Source organism: Engraulis encrasicolus, chromosome 2 (assembly GCF_034702125.1).
Source record: "Engraulis encrasicolus isolate BLACKSEA-1 chromosome 2, IST_EnEncr_1.0, whole genome shotgun sequence".
Taxonomy (NCBI): domain Eukaryota; kingdom Metazoa; phylum Chordata; class Actinopteri; order Clupeiformes; family Engraulidae; genus Engraulis; species Engraulis encrasicolus.
Genome location: NC_085858.1, coordinates 25877060 through 25892059, shown reverse-complemented (window position 1 = coordinate 25892059; position 15000 = coordinate 25877060). Strand labels below are relative to the sequence as shown.

At 42.9% G+C, this 15000-nt stretch overlaps 1 protein-coding gene across 2 annotated transcripts in view; it reads right to left on the bottom strand.

The window, feature by feature from the left end:
* LOC134436140 (signal transducer and activator of transcription 5B-like) overlaps positions 1–15000 on the bottom strand; it is a 139019-nt gene that overhangs the window by 120444 nt on the left and 3575 nt on the right. The gene's annotated exons all lie outside the window — the stretch shown is intronic.

Below are 15000 nucleotides of genomic sequence, written 5' to 3'. Positions count from 1 at the left end.
AAAGCTTTGCCGGATTGATTCTGGAACTTGCCGGATCGATTCTGGATCGTCCATGCCCCGCATCCGATTGCATCGCCGAATCGATCATTGTTGACACCACTAGAGTTGACCGCTCCGCACCGGCCCATTTCTCACCGCTGCCCCATAGATCATCTGGCAAAGTGTTAGCTCACACAGTGTACCACCTCCCCAGTCAAGGCATACAGAGAACGCAAGTGCCTAAGTGCAAAATTTATCATGATCAGAGAGGTACCATATGTGCCGTATGTTAAATGCTGAGAAAACAGACGTGTGGAAGTAATGAAAAGATACCAGAAGAGAAGAGAAGAGAAGAGAAGAGAAGAGAAGAGAAGAGAAGAGAAGAGAGGAGAAAAGAACAAAGAAAAGAGAAAAGAGAAAAGAGAAAAGAGAAGAGAACTCCAGCTCCTCCCTGTCTCTTTAATTTTCTAATAAATTGGGCTGTTCCGCATTGGGTTGTATTTCATAGGTGCCCCAGTAGATCATCTGCAAGGGCAGCAGGCAGCCTGCTAGCTCAGAAGAGTTCTCATCGCTCCCAGCTCTGCTGAAGAAACTCATCACACTTCTGCTTCAGACGATGCAGAAAGCAGTCCAGAAAGTGTCATTCATTTTTGTTTCTTTCACCAGTGAGACAATCCTGCCAAAAGGGGGGAAGAAATGGGTACGTTGTCCTGTGCCCAAAGAGAGAGAGGGGCCGAGAATTGGGTCCCCATTACATTATATGTATTGAGAGGGGGGGCCCCTTTCAGATGATTTTGTCCAGGGTCCTAGGTTCAGGGCTGTTACCGGCCCTGGTGAGAGGCACTTGAAAAATGACACATACATACACACACTCAGAAACCAAAGTCACTAAACAAGAACTTGCGTAAACAATCTCTTTCTTGCGTAATTTCTTTTGCACGCTCTCTGTGCACACTCTCTTTTTCTACCACTATCACTTCCTCTTCACCCCTTTCTCTTTCACATTTTACCCTTCTTCTTCTTCTTCTTCCTCTTCTTTTTCTCTCTTTCTGCCCTCCTCACCTCCTTCTCCCCTTCCCTCTTACCCACATCTCTCTGTAAAAACAAAGGAAATACGCCCTCCGCGCTTCTAATTTGACAATCCGGTGCAACCAGAGTAGGACTAAATAATAAGTGCAAAGGGAAAAGAATCTGGTGCCACACGGATGTCTATTTTCTGTTATTTTATTTTTTCAGTGCAGTAAGACTAACTGAAACTGCACTGAAAAAATAAAATAACAGAAAATAGACATCCGTGTGGCACCAGATTCTTTTCCTTAAAGCTGGGCTTACACTGTGCGACTTTTGCCCCGATTTGGCACTCGCACGACTTTTTGAGAGTCGGGCCGATTTCTTGCTCAATCGCAGGTCAATCGTGAGTCTCGCATCGTGCAGTGTACATGGGGTAACGACAAGCGATTTCGCCTCACGATCGTGCAATCGCAGGGTCGCAAGAAAATCAAAACGGTTTGAAATTCTGGTCGTGGCTCGTGCGTAAATCGCACAGTTAAAGCAGTGCTACGACCCGATTTGACACTTCACATGCACAAATTAATAGGGTCGTGCGATTTGCTGTTGAGCGCGACCTCATCTCCACCTCAGGTGCGCATGTTCCCTCCTCTGCAGACCGGGGAAACATGCCTGTCGCGTCGTACAGTCGAAGCATTTCGCTCGTATCCGACTGTCGGCTCGTGTAGTGTGAGGACGTGACTCGTGAATTGTGAACTTTTAAACAGTGACATTCCATCGTGCAGTGTGAGTAGAAGCTTAAGACCCACGAGTGAAAATATCGCACAGTGTATGCCCGGCTTTACCCACATCTCTCTGTCTCTGCAGTCATTCGCTTCATTCGGATGCAGTGTAAATGGCCCCTCTCCACAGGGCCGGATTAATGCACAGGCTAGGTATGGCTGCAGCCTAGGGGCCCCCACCTGCCAGGGAGCCCCTGATTTCCCAAAAGTGAAAAATTGCAGAATTGTGACAATTGTGGCAATATTGAAAAAAAATCATCCATTGTGTTGGGTACAATTGCTAGACATATTATCCTGAATTTCTAGCGCGTAATTATGACACTGTCTATGGACATTTTTCGCTAAATTTGCCTGTTGTTGGGCCCCAAAGCAACCTGTAGCCTAGGGGCCCCAGGCTATCTTGATCCAGCCCTGCCTCTCCTGCTATCAATAAGCCGGTGAGAGGCTGCGCTGTGCTGCTGTGCTGTGTGCCAGAGTCCCTTCCCAGGCAGAGTGGAATTAACAGCCAACACTTCGGCAGCCAGCCTCCCCCTGTGATTTATCTTGCTCATACCACAAGGGAGGACAGAAGATGGAGGATGGGGAGGAGGGTGGAAGGGGAAGGGGCAGTGAATGGGGCTTAGAGAGAGAGAGAGAGAGGGGGGGGGGGGATTACTTAACTTACAGCAACTGGACTTCTCTATACATTCATCCCTTTAACTATTTTGTCTGACTCTGTGTGTGTGTGTGTGTGTGTGTGTGTGTGTGTGTGTGTGTGTGTGTGTGTGTGTGTGTGTGTGCGTGCGTGCGTGCGTGCGTGCAGTATGTACATGTCTGTGTTGTTCATTAAGTACGTTGTCAGTGAAAAGGCAACGAATTAAAGGGGAGGAGGAGCATATCCGCACTTGCACTTGTGTTTGCAAAAGAGTGGAGGCAATGTCTGCCACAAAGCAGAAACCGCCCAGTCAGCTAGAGAGGGCTGTAGGTACTTCCCTCAGGCGTCTCGGAGAAGGAAAGTCCCAGTGTTGAACTGATGGTAGAAGCACCTGTTTGGCTCATATGCACGCTAGCCTGGCTATTGTGACTGCAACTCGCTACGTGAATCGGGTCTGGTTAACTCACACTGTCAACCCATTGCTCAGAGGGAGATAGAAAGGGTGTGTCTAACTTGTGTTCATGAAATACCTCTGTACACTCTAAGACGGAATGTGTCATTTTTGACACATGCATTGTGTTAAGATGATTTTAACACATAGTGTGTGGAATGTGACACAACATGGGCGGCCCTTTCAGATGGCTTTGTCCTGACCTTGACCCCTTTCAGTTTTATTTCATACAATGTCTGTTTCAGCCTGATTCATGGAATCGACACGGACCTTTGGGACACGAAATCAAACGAGTCAATTTCATGGATTTTGCCAAACTTCCATGCTATGGTCACGGAAGTATTTTCTGTGATGGACTCGTGGAAGTGCTTTCTGTATTTCCAGGTGGTTGATCGGCTATCCCATTCTAATAGTAGCAGCATAAGATGTGCCCAGACCAAAACAACCTGTAAAATACGAAAATGTTTTTCGAGAAAAAGATCTTTGAAATTAGAAAAATCTTGAGAGAGAGCACAAGACTGTGGGAACATAGAGCTGTGGGAATATAGAGAAAGCACTTCCATGAGTCCATCACGAAAAACACTTCCGTGACCACAGCACAGAATTTCGGCAAAACCCATTGAACTAACACGGATTTTGTGTCCAAAAGGTCTGTGTCCATTCCACGGAATTCTGTGAGATCATGGAATTCTGTGAGATCATGTTGCCTGTGTAGTTATGATGACATACCACTCCACCTCCACCTTGAATTTGCCTCCAATTGTTATTATGAGAGCAATAATGGAAAAAAAATATGTTTGCCTAATTTACAAGGTGTATGTAATGTTTCTGTCAATACTCAATTAAAATGAACGCGTATACACATCAGTTGAAATACTCTAGTGTGTATTTGACAAAAGACTTCCATAATCAGGCAATGCAGTTCCCAGGGCACACAAAAGAGAGCAGTTTAAAAGACCAAAGACAGAGGACTTGACGTGAAACATTTAGGTCAATTCAACTGAGATTAAGTTGGATTATAAAGGCTGAGCAGCAGGAATTTGTTTGTTTGTTTTTTTTTACCACATAAATAAGAAAATAGTCACACAATAAGACAGACAGTAAGAGATATTCGCGAGGACAAACTGACCCTGATCTCCATTTATCTCAACCATTACATCAGCACCCATTGAACTACATGTTTAGTCCTGTTACTCTGTGTGTGTGTGTGTGTGTGTGTGTGTGTGTGTGTGTGTGTGTGTGTGTGTGTGTGTGTGTGTGTGTGTGTGTGTGTGTGTGTGTGTGTGTGTGTTTGTGTGTGCGGTAACTGTGTGTGTGTGTTTGTGTGTGTGTATATGTGTGTGTGTGCGCGCGGTAACTCTGTGTGTGTGTGTGTGTGTGTGTGTGTGTGTGTGTGTGTGTGTATGTGTGTGTGTGCGGTGACTCTGTGTGTGTGTGTGTGTGTGTGTGTGTGTGTGTGTGTGTGTGTGTGTGTGTGTGTGTGTGTGTGTGCGGTGACTCTCTCTCTGTGTGTGTGTGTGTGTGTGTGTGTGTGTGTGTGTGTGTGTGTGTGTGTGTGTGTGTGTGTGTGTGTGTGTGTGTGTGTGTGTGTGTGTGTGTGTGAGCACAGGCATCCCTGCAACACACAACATCCCTCCCCATTGCATCCGGAACCGCAGCTTGCTGTACAGAGCATCCTATTATCCCTTTTGTGATGTCTTGTGATGTCTTGTATCATCAACATCTGTCACCCTCACAGCATGACTGAGAACACAAATATTTGTCATGACAGGCCCCGCTGATGGATTCATCACACGTCTAACAACAATAATAATAACAACAAACACATCCCCGCACTTGATTTACACAAAGGCTTAAAAAGACTGAGGAGGCAACTCTTTATATCAGAACAAAAGGAACAACCACGCCTTCAAGCACATACTGTATGCGTCCTGTACAAACAGAATTCAGGATTTAATCTGCACCAAAGAATTTACATGTATAATGATGTTTTGCCTGATGTGTGTGCACTGCACCACACAATGTTCACACATTATCTACACCATCTGATGAGATTTTCGCACATTGTTATAAGACTCAATGCAACACCCTTGTGTCTAGTGTGAACACAAGCACAGACGAATGTTACAAAGTCAAATAATGACTGGGATTATTTTGAGCGATGAACAATTGTTCACACGTATAGATAGAATGCGAAAGTACTGTAATGTGTGACATAGTTCACCCTTGACTATATATTTATGTATGATTATGTGAAGGAGGCAATGGGGCTCAGAATAAGCAAAGAAAGCAAACTCTCTGCCACTGACTGGGAAGTGTACATAAATAAACAGAAGAATAATGTTGACAATGTGGGCCGCTCATTTGCCCAAGGGTTAAAAAAATATACATACCGCACCTTGCTTTCCACCAAATCGCTGAGCTTAAGCCTAATGCATTTGACTCTTTATGAGACATTTTTCACTAATGTGGCGAAATTGAAGTGGAGTGAAATGTGAGCTAATGGATGCAGTCCCCTGAGGTAGGGCTGGGCGATATTGAGAAAAAAAAAAATCTCGATTAGTGTCTGCTATATCTCGATATACGATATATATCTCGATATCTTTGCAAGGGAAAAAAAAACCCACGAAATTCAGCAAAGGTTTTTCTTTTTATTTAAGTGCAAACAGGTTGGGAAACATTGGGAAACGCATCACGGCTGTATTAGCACAGCCGCTTTACCCCACTCTGGTTGTATGGCACTGATTCTTGAGAAAGTAGCTAAAACAGATTGTAATGTTGACTGAAAAAAAACAAAGTGAATTACAAAATTATATGGTATATCCTCGTAGACTAAGGTCTTGGCTTTTCAGAAATGCACAAGGCCAATCTCCCCATTATGTATTTTTTTCAGAAATCAGGCTTTTCTCCGATCATACCTTGTTTTTTGTCAACACCGTCAGACACAATTAAAAGTTATTAAAATTGTATTGATTTGGTTGCATATGTATCTGGAGTTTTTAAGTGATTATGTGTATTTTTTGGTTCACACATATGCCTAATGCCAAATGTTGAANATTCACTTTTGTTCTATTTTAATACTGTTTCATGTGTTCTAATTTTAAAATATGTTAACCGTCATACGATGCTTACTTAACGCCTAAATACAACAAACAATTTTTTGTAATTTCACAAATATTCGTGTAGGCTTCAATTGGCTATTACTTTGATATTTCAGCAACTCCTAAGGAAAATGTTGTAAGCACATTCCTTTAAAATGACCAAAACTCCTTCTTACGGTGGTGACTTAAGAACTGACGGTGGTGACAGTAATCTGAGAGTGGTGAAAGTGGCCTAATTAGTAACTGCATTTAGCAAAATAAATAGCCCTCTCAAGTCAATGGCATCTTGCATAAACACTTTATTTTTGTGTGTGCACAGTATGAGCATGTGTTTTTACTTCATTAGTTAGATTATCTAGGAAGTAAAGCCACTGGTTGTTGAAAATGTGGTAAAAACAGCTTTTAAGTTGTTCAAATCCAAAATAAAGAGGTGTATTATCATAGATGTAGGTCTTGGCTGTGCAGGGAATGCATTGGCCAAGCTCCCCATGTTTAACATTTTTCATAAAATGGGCTCTTTCTTGTTTTGTCAACAGCGGCAGACAGAATTAGAAGTAAAAACACATGTTTACTGTATTAAAGTGAATTACTTTAACATTACTTTAACATAACTGTAGATGCTTATTGTATGCATATTCTTAAAACATGTCAAAAACACGTAAAACATGTGTTTTTTGGTGAACTCCATCAGATGTCACCACCGTCAGGTTTTCTGACAAAAAAACCTCCAAATGCACCTCAGTGGTGGCTAGAGTATCATTTTGGATCACAATTATTACTAACATGCCTAGTAATGTTTCATTAACCAGCACAATTTAGTAAAATATGGAACAACATGATGAGCAGAACAAAATCTGACGGTGGTGACATCTGACAGTGTGAGACAAAAAAACACTCTTTTAAATATTATGCATTGTTTGTTCACATTAGCCATTTCATTTTCGCTCTGTTTCTTGGGTGCTTCATACCTTTTCTGAAAAAAATTATATTTATTAACATTAATGTAATACAATACTATTAAAACCCCCGACGGTGTTGACAGTTTATGGTTGGGACAGTACCAGTGTCTAAAACAAATTAACAAATTGAGGACAAAATAGTAAACTTACAGGAGCTTCAGTGATGGTGAAGTATGCAGTAGAGCTAAAGGTTTGAAAAGGGGTCCTCAGTATTTAAAATTACCTTGTGCATACCTGATTTTATTGTCTTTTAGAAAAAATCTGACGGTGGTGACCAATATGCTGGACACATTTTGAGCAATTAGTAAATAATAGTAAATATTGTTTTACATCCACTATGTGCACATCTGTAGAACCACTTTAATATGGTCTTCCACATCATGGTGATATTGTTCAATTCTGTTAGTGATTTTTGTATTTTAAGTCAATTGAAATGATGATGCCAGTCCTTGGGACAGGCGTTTTTACAGGGTGTGGACAGGTTTATAGCCATGAAAAGTAATAAAATTACACTTAAATATTTCAAACAACTGTGTATTCGTGTGACAGACCCCTTGGCCATTACCTGGGTTCATTTTGTTTGTGAAAATTTAGTTGATTTTCAACAGAATTAATATTTTACTGCAGGGACATGTTTTTGCCAAACTTTCAAGAATCAGTGATGGGACAAAGATGTCTGACAAAAAGCGTCACGGACGGACGGACCAACGGACAAAGCTTCTTATAGAGATGCTCCTCATCAGAGGCTCTAAATCCGAAATAACGCCATATTATTGAGCCGTTCGTCCTTTTCTTTGGAACAAATTCTGCTGTTTCGGCTTCTTCTGTGGGCGCCGCCATGTTGAAAGAGTTTATCAACACAAACACACGCCGCTACACGCAAGGGGAGGGGGAGGAGGAGGAGGAGCAGGGGGAGGGGAGCCAGCTCTGTTGGGGGGAAACACACGCAAGGAGGAGGCGGGGCGGACCGCTCCACAGCACAGAAGGGAAATCAGAGTGGCGAAATCTTATGCATTTACAGCCTAAACTCGAGATATTCGATATGTCAAAATATTAATCGATTTCATAAAACTTCTCAAGAAACCGTAAAACTCGATGAACCGCCCAGTCCTACCCTGAGGTGATACATGGCACAGAACAAGGTCATGCAGATGTCCACATGCTTTTTTTATTTCCAATATTGCCTTTTTTAATTTGCTTAAAAACTAAGTCCATTGGGTGGGTCACACGAAGCCAGATGGTACAAACAACAACCTACTCAACAACAGTGGTCAGGTTTATGAAAAAAAAAACACTATTTTTTTTAGCCGCGAGCTAGTCTCATAGGACTCAATGTTAACTGCTAGCATGGAGGTAAAATTTGCACTGCCATAGCCAGAGAACGGTTGAAAGTACATGAGAACGGTAAAACCCTATTATTTAACTCAAGGGGAGGTGTAAAATAAGCTTATTTCCAAAAATGGGACAGTATCACTTTCAGTCATGTCATGGAGGATGGTGGAGAGGAAAGCCAGGCACACAAAAATGCAGATCAACACTTAGGGAGTACTCTGGGCCCAAATACTGTACATGCTAAGACATTAAATCCACTAGTCATAGGTGTTGAATTGAAACCGTTTTCCCCCTGTGTGCAGTATCATGTCCTGTCTTTTCTTAAAATGAATCTTGCACAGGGATGCTAATGAATTTTAGTGAAAACTAACAATAAAGTAGTTATTGTATCATATCATCCCCATATTACATCTGTTTGTCAGTGCTGTGTTTATGAATGGCTATACATGGGTTCTAAATTCCCCCCCCTGGCCCTGGCTGCGGGAACCTAGCTGCATAAAACTCAACCTCTGATTGTTGGAAACCGCTGTCGGTCAAAAAATTAGCCCACATGGTTGGCTGCCAGTGTCTTACCCCTCCTCATAACATTGTGTTTACAAACACTGTGAACCCATGTATAGGAGTCGTCAATTGTGCTTGGTGAAAAAAAAGAAGTAATTTGCGCCATTAGGATTTAAATGTCTCCTCTTTAACACTTAAAAAAATGGTTACTCTCTCTCAAGATTCTGGCCACTGTTCAGGATTGCCTGCCTGACAACGGCTCACATATCATTTTATTAGACATACGTACATGTGCTATTGTGCACACATTGGTTTCCTTCGTGCTCAAAGCATTTAGAACATTTTACTGGATTGGCATTTTGACATTGCATCCCTCACACCACCCACCCAGATGACCTACTTAATCACTAGCATGCCACATGGAGAGAGGCACCCACCCGAATGGCCAGGTCAGAGATCTCTATGTCTGGCCTGGGCACAGGGCCCAACTCAAGGTTACGTAAGATCCCCTCCAGCGTGCGGCGTGTAGAGCTAAAGAGTGATATCTAGCCGACAGGGTAAGGCCTTAAGCTATAAGCCCAGACTGACAGTGATGTCATTTGGTTGCCACTATGACGCAAACGCCGCCCATGAACACTTAACTACATAAGTGACAGTGGGTGTAAGGGGGACAGTAGGCTACTGCCAAGGTCAAGGGCAGCTATTAAAGCAACACTAAGTGGTTTTTAAATCCAGTTAGTCTGTGGAAGTTGGCGAAACATTTACCTTATTTAATTATTTTAAATTGTTTAAAACACTTACTGTTAATTAAACATTAACACCCCACCTCTCTCACCTCGGTGTCGGAATTGTAGACACTGCATTGATTGCAGATTAAATGCAGGCTACAGCTTTAATTTTGTAATTTGTTTCCGAGCCTAAAAAACAAAAACAGCACAGCAAAGCACAACACTGTACTGTAGCACGTAGCGCAATAGCACGTGTTTAATCTCAGATTAAAATTGACCTCTTATCTACATACCAAACACCTACGGGGGCATAGATGGCATGTTAAACCAAAATGACTAGAAGTCAGCGAGCCGCCACAAGTATCAAATGTGTCAGTCTCGCAAACTTGATCGACGCGCCGGCTAAAGAGAGCAGTGTCATGCTCTAATGCCTGGCAGGCTATTTTTAGCACGGGTGACACAGACTAGCCTTGGCAGGGGTATTCCGGTCAGTTGACAGGATTAGCGTTGGGGTGGCAGCAACAATAGGGTGGGGGCGGACTCTGTAGGCGAGCTAGCAGATGCAAACTATTTGCTCTGACACTGACTTATTGTATGAGCAAGAGATCAAACATCTTTTTTTTTCCCGGAGCACAGAATTGAAGAATCACTGCACACTGGTGGGCTTACTCTTGGTGGGTTTGCTTTGGTGTTTTTTTCCCCTTCATTTTTATGTTAATAAACAATGCATTTCTATCATACTTCACTAGGCTCATCTTTTTGTGTAATACTGTATTTATCTATATAAGGCCATGTGTGCGGATGGATATGGTGCAATTGGATAAAATGTGCAATGTGATTTACAGTGTACAGACACTTCTGCTGGCACATAGGCTCACTGGACAACACCCACATTAGCCACTAAATCTTTCAGCTGAACCTGAAATATTACAATCAGTTTCACACATTTTAATGACACGTACCGCCTCCAGCCGACCGCCCATTCTCACACTGTCTTCATAATGTAAACAAACACTACCGCAGAGAGTGGGAGCGAGAGAGAGGGGGAGAGATAGACTGTGTATGTGTGTGTGAGTGTGTGCGAGAGAGAGAGAGAGAGAGAGAGAGAGAGAGAGAGAGAGAGAGAGAGAGAGAGAGAGAGAGAGAGAGAGAGGAGAGTGTTAAAGCTAGAGTCAAGATTTAATCTGAGGCTATTTGTGCAAGGGCCTATAGGCCTAAATCCATGCAGCAGGAACTGAGCCTCAGACAGCAGTACCGCGGTAGGCCCTAGAGTAAACCATTTACACACAACCCTTGACACTGTGGATAGCCAGAGGCTACCCTCCTGCTGATATACAGCACATGTGTGTGCTATTACTTAGCCCAGCAGATAACACTCTGTGTTGGAATAACTGCAGGCTGCTGGACCCAGAGTCAACCATTACACTGCCTTAAACATTTCGTTCATTAAACATTACAGGTGCATTAGTAAGAACTTCAGTCGATGTGGGCAGGGCATTGAGAAAACACACACACACAGGTAGTTTGGTTAATGTTCAAAATAGGGCTGGGCAATATGACGATATATATCGTTATCGTGATAGAAAATTGTCTATCGTGCTCTATCTTCTCCTATATCGAAGGAAGGATTTAACTAATGCACTTCATCATTTTGAACAGGTCATTCAACGGTGGGTTGCTCCCCTCTGCTATTCCAATGGACATGTGTCGTATTGCGACTTTATAACGGTCAGTTTTGGCTTCATTGTTTAGCCTGGAACGCTGCCACTGCATTCAAATAGGCACATCAGCCATCAGCTATTAAAAGCAGAGACCCACATCAGTTTCCTTTCTCCTCTCTTCTCTTCTCTTCTCTTCTCTGTCTCTCCCTGTTCCGCTCTCCTCCAGGCTCTCTCTCTCTCGTTAGGCGCTGTGTAGATCTCTTCTGGCTTGCTGACTCAGGCCTTAGTCACACCATTGATTTGCGAGGTTGAGGGGTGTTAGGGGGAGGAGGGGTTTAGGTCTGTCTTGATGTATGCCCCAGCGGCAGAGACCAGTGTTGCCAGATCGGGCTGTTTCCCGCCCAATTGGGCTGCTTAGGATGGCGGGTGCGGGTAAAAATGGCATTAAGCCATTTTTGCATTAAATGGCCAATTTTTGCCATAGAAATCAATAGAATTGGTCGGGATTTTGTGCTTCTAGGCGGGTTTTGGGCATTTTTTGGCCTCATCTGGCAACCCTGGCTGAGACCCAGGCTCTCTCCTGCATGGCTGGCCCTGCCTGCCTGCTGCTAACCTCCTTCCCCCGGAGCTTGGGAGCTGCCCGGAGGGACTCCTACCGGTGGCCCAAGGCTGGGGCTCGTAGGGGGACACAGCTGCCAAAACGATCCCTCGCTTGCTTGCTTGCTCCTTCCAATCTCCTCCTTGGTCTCGGTCACTCAGGCAGACACTCTTGTTTCTTTCTCTTCTTGTCATTCCTCTGGGCACCCTCTAACTCTGTCTGTACACAACCCTTTTTTAATCGAAGCCCCGATGCTAAACTATGGATCTCTGCAAAGACAGACAGATCGACAGACTGACTGACTCTGACTGATAGGTATGTGCACAGACTGAAAAAGCTGTCAAAACCCTGTGATTCTAGGAAATCATGAGAAAGTGAGGATGTGATGCCTCATATCCTGATTTGGGTGAGGTTTGTAGCCAGTGATGTAGTCTACGTAGAACGGGGGTATACGGAGTATACCCACTTCTAAATTTCAGGGATATCAGTATACCCACTTAAAATTGATTGATCCATTGTTTTGAATAGCACAAATATATAAAGTATACCCACTTCAAAAAATGCTCAAATATACAGTATACCCACCATAAAAAAGTAGACTACGCCACTGTTTGTAGCCATGCTGAACTGTACAAAGTCTACGCCTTTACCCTGTCTGCTTTAGTCATGTGTTCTTTGGTAACAAGAGAGGCTATGTGGAAGAAATAAACTCCGTAGCCCCTTAACCGTACCTCAAGTGGCACGCTGTAATGTAATTGAAGAGTTAACTACCATAGCACTACAATACATAAAACAGGGCCTTTAGTAATGCACTACGACTTGGTCGTTGCCATTCTGGTAACAGCAAATGTATAAAGCGATGTCTTAAAGGGTTAAATTAAAATGGCTTCAGTCTAGAGACGTATCTTCACAGAGAATGATTGCGTCCTGAATGTCTTCAACAGTGAAATGCATTGCTTTAACTCTACTTATTCCAGTGCTTGCTGTTCCATCCATCAATCTACTTCCTCATTGTTTACTGTAAATGTGTAGGCCAGGCCTATAGCTCCACAAGCTACCAACTGATAGCAAAATAAGGGTGATGCGGGTGTCCTTAAATATCACTTTTTTCTGCTCCCATGCAAGCTACCTTACTGCCGGTCTCCAGCCTCTGAGGAATATGATCAACAGCATGATAGCATTAAAGAAAACATGTGGTTAAAAGGTTATCTGAGGTCTATAATAGAGTGCACAACATCTACCACAAGATAGTTATCTTCCCTTCTGCACAATATTATCATAAGCAAGTCAATCATGACCTAGAAACTTTCAAGACCACACATACTAGCCTGGCAGTATACCAGAATCTTTTACTTTCATTCGCTTTGTGCAAAAAGCCTGACTGTGCTTCCATTGGCATGGTTATTCTCTTGGGCAAAAAAAAATGCCTTGCCAGTCAGAAAGCAAACAGAGCCTCTATCATTGATGACGTATTTTGGTGCAGTCCTTAAAAAAAGAAACTGTAGGCCCTACCGTGGCGCTAACGGTAGGGCACTCATCTGCTATGCGGCTGACCCAGGTTCGATTTGTGGTCCCTTCCCTCTCTTTCTCTCCCCACTCACTTCCACTCAATATTAAAAATAAAAAAAATAAACTGTAGATGAGCAAGAGTAGCATTGGGACACCCCCTCTGCTTGCTCATTGCATCAGAAAGATTCCTTTTGTGACCAAACGCACACTATTTAGGCTGAGCTTGGTAATAGCTGGCATAGGCTACTACTGGCTTTCTGTGTCTATCCATACTTCATTAAAAAAAAATCCCAATTGAAATTCATTGAGCTAAACATCTTATTTTAAATATTTCTAAAATCTTTGAATACATGCCAAATGCTCTCATTTAGCCCATATAAGAAGAATGATTTGTTGTTAAACATTCTGGGGACTGTCTTATCATTTGCACCATGTATAATTGGAATTAGTGTATATAAGTAATTTGCATTATCATCACGATTATTATCACAAAGTACCTTGAAAACCACTACAAACAGTAATTACTGGGTCAAATGTTCTGTTTGTTTTGTGAAAGCAAACAGGCACTAAACTTGGCACCAAGGCCGTGCTCTCTGGTCAGTTCATGTTTGCACACAAGCAGAGGTAGAAGAACTGGCCATTGGAGCACACCAAGGAGCTGGTGCTGGGCTTGGGGCCGGGGGCCGGCGCAGTGTTGCCAGATTGGGCTGTTTCCCGCCCAATTGGGCTGCTTAGGATGCCCGTGTGCGGGTAAAAATGGCATTTAACAGAAAAACCCACCCAAATTTTGCCATAGAAATCAATAGAATTGAGCGGTATTTTCTGCTTCTAGGCGGGTTTTGAGCATTTTTTGGGCTGGAAATCATCAGACTCATCTGGCAACCCTGGGGCCGGGGGCTGGACATGACTTGACTGGTTGAGATCCATCCCTATACAGACTGACCTGTGCATTACACCCCTTGTGAAATCATGCTGTTGTATGGCAATGCTTGCAATGTTTGCATTGCAATGACAAAAACTGTTATGTTGCTGCACTAGACTATTACTGTAGTATTATTGCTGTATTGCTGCGGTGAATTTTTGGGCAGTGAATGTAGTGATATAGACAAAATTCACTGTAGTGATTTAGACAAAAATCACTGCATACACACAAAACTGCAAAAACACTGCATTGTCAGGTGATTTGGAGACTATAATCCTGCAAAAAACAGCAGATTTCTTTTATAAGGGACATGGTTCTACCTTCGTCATTCACATTTAGTTTCTGTTTAGTATATGTCGTTGTGACCATTTTAACTAGACCAGTCACACTGGTCTGTAACCTTTTATCCCTCAGTTCGCTCAACCTTAGTTAAAAACCCCATGCAGCACGCCTCATCTAAAACTCTGTCATCCATGCAGGTCACGCCTTTGGGTCAGACCAACCAAAACATCAGTTGCCAGTCTGGAAGACCACAGTGGAAGTCAGTCCAGTGGTGTAGTCTACGTAGAACGCAGGTATACGGAGTATACCCACTTCTAAATTTCTGGAATTTCTGTATACCCACTTAAAATTGATTGATCCATTGTTTTGAATAGCACAAATATATACAGTATACCCACTTCAAAAAAATGCTAAAATATACACCACTGAGTCAGTCCAACCCATTTTCATGACTATATCAGATGTTTGGATCATATACATGATGAGCCAAGAGTAGGGGGGACAAGCAGGATATTTGGTAGCTATGGAGATGGTCCTGTAAGGTACAGTCAAG